Source organism: Hylobates moloch, unplaced genomic scaffold (assembly GCF_009828535.3).
Source record: "Hylobates moloch isolate HMO894 unplaced genomic scaffold, HMol_V3 SCAFFOLD_5, whole genome shotgun sequence".
In the NCBI taxonomy this organism is placed as follows: Eukaryota; Metazoa; Chordata; class Mammalia; order Primates; family Hylobatidae; genus Hylobates; species Hylobates moloch.
The window spans coordinates 124,169,984-124,175,486 of NW_026652280.1; the positions used below are offsets into that span (position 1 = coordinate 124,169,984).

The following is a 5,503-nucleotide window of genomic DNA, read 5'->3' on the forward strand; positions in this document are numbered from 1 at the left end:
ACTGATAGCACAGACAAACAAAGCAAATGACAGGCTGTTTCATAAACTCCAAAATATGAGCAAGTGGACAAAATCACCTTCTTTACCAGACCATGAAGGATCAAACCTGTGTAAAGGCAAGACAACAGGGCTTCTGGAAGTTTTATGAATGAGAGAAGCCTCTACACTCTCAACAGAAAATCACCAGATAGTGTGGAAAGATCCATCTATTAACAGCAACTAAAATTGGAAGTGAGTGTTACAAACTCTCATTTGTAGAGAAGAACCAAAAGCACATGGTAATATAAAATGGCACCGGAACAGGACAAGCCCTTCTAATTAAAACTAGTACTTGAAACTTCTTTCATATTGCCTCAGTCTCTGCATTAAAACCAACTTATCTTTATCCATAATCACCAGATTTTAAGCAATGTACAAGGATATTAGAGGCAAAAAATAACTCACATTCTTCCCTACTCAAATAATTTTGCAGTTCTTCAGCTTTACCCATTATTAATGAACCATGTTTCAGCTGTAAATCTAAAGTCAGAATCTACTCTTAGTTGTACCTGACAGAGCTTCAAGACAAAAAGCCAGCAGGAAAACTCAGCGCCTAATCACTGAAAAATATTAAGCTAGTCAGGTATTTCAGTTTCTTCCTCCTGTCCATTCTTGGATATCTTACAAGGTATGGATGACTTTTTATGTTCTAATTCCACCTATATTTCCAAAATTAATTTCTACTATCTTCCTATAAGCACTGTAGCTTTCAATCATTTAAACTATCTAACATTCTCTTAAGTCACTGTGCTCTTTTACTAGGCACTTAATCCTTAAGTCCTTAAACGGTCCTTACTATGGTCATAAGCCAAGGAGAAGAGTCCAGTGGAGAGAGATTTTTGAATATGTAACAGAGAGAGAAATTATTAATGAGGAATAATCCTCAAAAATATAAGGTGCTTTTGCATTAATATCCTGAAAGATTTAGTTTCATGAACACTTTAGATGGTAATGTCCTTGAAGGCTGGGTTTGTCTTATTTATCTTATATGGCAAGAACTTGGTATAGTACTTGGCTTATAATACACATGCATGGGTGAGAATAGACTTGTACTTAGAAAAATTTGGAAGGGAAGAAGAACTTTTAAGAATATCATATCCTATTTAGTGTCTGACTTTTCTAAGAAACAGGCAAGATGAAAGAGTGAAATTGAAAAAAGTGAAGTATTAGAGATTCATTACTTGAGGAATGGAGAGGAATAAACTAAAGAATGTTTAAAAGAAGCATGGACTAGAGTAAAGATGCAATTGAAGTAATGTGAATGTTAGAAAGGGTAAAAAATCATAATGTGTAATTAAAAGCAATAGTATTCTCTACCTATTTTTACAGTTATTTATTATGTGGCTTTGTGTACAAGTAAACATGATTTTGGGATCTTAAATCAAGAGAGTTTTATTTTCTCAAAATATCCTCTATGAATAAAACTTCTGTACTCTAAGAACCAAATATATTTCTAGAAAGACTGATGGACAAGAAAAGAGAGAAGATCTTCTACAGAGCATTTGTGGTGGGTGGTCAATTAGCTCTGCAAAGACAAATATCCAGGCAAGTTCTAACTCCAATGTGAGTTATTTCGTTATATTTCTGGAAAGGCAAAAGAAGAAAACAGTTATAAAGTAATGAATTTAACGACTCAACTATAAACCTGTAAAGGGGAAAAACTAGCAATGTCCTATTGATTAATTACATGTATTTTCAAAACTGCAACATTACAATAATTGTTTTAAGATCGAAAAACGTGCAAGATAGTGGGGAGGTGCTGCTACAGAGCACAACCTAACTTTCAGAGAATTAATGCTTAATAATTAAAACTTAACAAATATTCCTCTATGCAACATTTCAGAAAGTCAGATATAATAATTGTAAGATTCTATAAAGTCTTATTTATACTGACTTTTTTTCTCGATTTTTTTGACGTTATCTTTCTTCATTTCCATTTGATGAGAAAGTACAATGAAAATGCAAACATGTACCTGGCATCCTGGCTTGGCTTCTAATACCATTCTCCAGATCTTCTTAAAGAAATGCTTGATTTTAGGGCTGGGGCAAGAGATACATACGATGAGATTGGAACATTTTTTTCGTGCCAGGTGATTAAAAAAAAAGCGCTCCAGAAAATTCAAAACAAAACACATCGATGGGAGTATACCAAAGAGACACAGGAGTAAACTGAAAGATCTTTCAGTGGCCAAAGGTGGAACAATTGGAGCCAAAATATAAAACTGGAACAATTTGTATCTTAGCCAAAATATAAATATCCATGATTCTATATGATATAAATACATGATTGAATAAATAAATAAATAATAAATAAATAAATAAATAAATAAATGGGAGAGAATAGACAAATTTCCTGTGCAGAAGATTTCCAAATAATTCATGGAGTTGCTTTGCCCTCAAGGAAATGGAGCATAACTTTATGTGCTTGATGTATGTGATGCATATATTGACTTCCTTACGGAGAATGCAAAAGGGGACAGATGAGTAATTTTACACTGGAGAAACGTGAAAAACCATTACCTCAGTCAGGTGATCAAGATAAACAGTAACAGTGATAAGTCACGTTGATAGTATGTAACCTTGATACCACTTGATGAGAATGGTACTTTACCTCTGCAGCCTTCCTCTGGATAACCCCAGCATAATCATAAAAAACATCAGACAAATCCAAATTAAGGGGCATTCTACAACCTATTCCTCAAAATTGTCAAAATCATTTAAAGCAAGGAAAGTCTGAGAAAACTGTCACAGCCAAGAGAAGCCTAAGGAGACATTGTGAATCAACTTAATGAGGTATCCTAGATGAAATCCTAGTACAGAAAAGAAGAGAGGTAAAAACTAAAGAAATCTGAATAAAGTATGGAACTTTTGTATCCACATGGTTTCCTTAATTGTGATAGAGGCACCATATTATTGTAAGAAGTTAACAGGTGAATCTGTGTGGAGTTTATGTGAACTCTCTGTACTATCTGATGATTTATTCTGTAAATCTAAAACTATTCTGAAACAAAAATTTCATTTAAAAAAGGCAAATGTAATTTTCTCACTTTATATCTGACTTTTTAAAAGTAGTATCATACTGAAAATAATATTTACTTTGATCAAAGTAATACATGTATGTAATTAAAAGATATATGATCTGCAAGACTCATAGAACCCCCTTTTACTTGATTTCCCCCATAGGCAAAGATATTAAGGAATTTTCCATTTTTCTACTCCTTTGAAGACTTTCCCCATTGTCCCTCTGTTCTCCTTCAATCTGAACATCCTGTTATCAAGGCTGCTGATTGTCTCTTACTCTGGAAATCTTTTTTAATAGCATCCAGGATCTCTTTTTATTGATGTTCTTTGTAGAATATGTTTTCTCAATCCTGTGTTCTCTTCAGTGGCTCACTTCATTCTTTATTTCTAGGGCCCATGTTTCAATATATTTCTGCAAAGAAATACATGGGAGGTAAATCTTGAGAGATTGTGTCTGTGAAATGTCTGTTTATCCTCATACTTGTTTGAAAATTTGGCTGATTGCAGAATTGTTATAAATAGATTTCTCAGAAATTTCTTATGACAGTGTTAAATGTTTCTATTGCTTCTCATGTTACTTTTGTCAACTCTAGTTCCATTTTTTTCTAGGTTATTTGTATTATCTATTGTTTTCCTTCTGTGAAAGCTTTTAGTTTATTTTCTCTAACCCTGATATTTTAAAATTTTCCCATGGTGTACCTTGATGTGGAATTTTTTTTTTCCAGTGGTTTGGACTATTTCATGTCCTGCAACACTGGTAGATTTTGTTAACTTTTTTTTTTTTTTTTTTGGCAATTTTGCCTCCCCTGTATTGTTCTCTCTCTCTTTTTAAAATTCCTACTAAACAGATGTAAAACCTCCTGCAAAATTTTAGTTTCTTAGTTTACTCCTGAAAAATCTTGGAAAGTCATTGAAATTAGACTGAGAGTGAACAATAGAAAAGAGAGAGAGAGAGTTTATCCCAAAACCAAAACCAAACAAATAAAAAAAAAAATACACCTTAGACCTCTCCAGCAGGTTACCAACACCCTCTGATGCATATTGGTAATTCCTCAGTTTTTCACTCTATTTTAAATTTATGTATAATGTAAAAGTGCCCTTGTGTTTGACTTTTATTGGCTTAAAATACACAAATGTCCAATGTAAGTTTAAGGTTTTTGAGTACATGTCCCTTGAAATCTTATTAAAGAAATTTTTTTAATGGTATAAGATTTTATGACGCAGAGCATAACAGAAGACAAAATATTCTCACAGTATTAGAAGATGGAGGTTTTATTCTCTGAAGAAATGAAGCCAGGAAGGTTCTAGATTTGTGTTTTCTTTCTTTCTTTTTTTTTTTTTTTTACATCAGGCCTATTTAAATGTCTGGGAAATGAGAAATTCTACCTTCTCAGGAGTGAGACTTTGAGCATTTGTTCCTCGTCGGTTCCTAGAATGCAAGAAAGGATTTTGCAACGAAATTGGTTTTCTTCTCAACATCTCCCTCCACATGCACTTAGCTTTGATCTTCCCCACACACATTTTGGTCCTCTGTTGTGTTCTGCACCATGGAATCTTATAACATTAAAAAAATTCCTTTAATTTGAATGGAATTCCATGGGACATACATTAAAAAAACTTAACCTTATATTGGATATATGTATATTTTAATCCAATAAAAGTCAAACACAAGGGCACTTTTACATCGTACATAAATGTAAAAGACAGTAAAAAACTGAGTAATAGAAGCTTAAAGGAAATCATAGGAATATACCCAAAAATTCAAGAGGTCTTAAATCAGATGACAGTGTCCAGTTTTCCTGTTGTAATCTCTTTTGGAATAATCTTTCTGATTTTCTGTTTTTTCTCTACTTTGTTAATTATTCTTTATCAAATGTTTCTTTAATTTTCACAAATGGATGTTTCAGGGCCTATATGAGGATGTTCCAGGAGTACAGAGGCCCCTCTGTTACAAATACTGCACATTTTTAAGCACAGATTTTACTGAAATTGTGTAGAAAAAGAAGAGTACCACACCATAATAAAGCAAACATACATTATATAATAAAAATTTTAAACTGCTTACATTTTCTGGTAAAACACAACTTCCAAAGAATTTTTGTGAATGTCAGTGTTTCCAGAAACTCTAGGCATGTGAATTCTTATTTCTTTGCCCTTGGGTACTTGAAGAGAGAGTTTTGATAAACTCTGCCAGAGGATCTAAAATCATTGTTAGAATTGGCCTTTACCTGAAGTCACAAAACATTTCATTGCAAATAATTTCTGAAGAAATTCATCCTTTAGCACATTCATTGCTTACAAGAGAAAAAGCAGAGTTCAAAACTGGTTAAAACACAATGTTCCTCTGAAATATATTACAAAAAAAACAAAAACTCTAGGGCTGTCTGTAAGGCAGAACTTTGTTATTCCTTACAGAGTTTCCATCAGTCAATCAACTAAATTA

The 5,503-nt window shown here is 32.9% G+C and overlaps 1 long non-coding RNA gene across 1 annotated transcript; it reads right to left on the reverse strand.

Annotated features, from left to right (window-relative positions):
* Positions 1-1,546: 1,546 nt before the first annotated feature.
* On the reverse strand, positions 1,547-3,446 carry LOC131383553 (uncharacterized). Its single transcript, XR_009213701.1, has 3 exons — positions 3,338-3,446; positions 2,013-2,079; positions 1,547-1,623 (listed from the first exon to the last, which is right to left on the reverse strand). It is a non-coding gene; the product is annotated as an uncharacterized LOC131383553 (long non-coding RNA).
* Between the last annotated feature and the right edge of the window lie 2,057 nt (positions 3,447-5,503).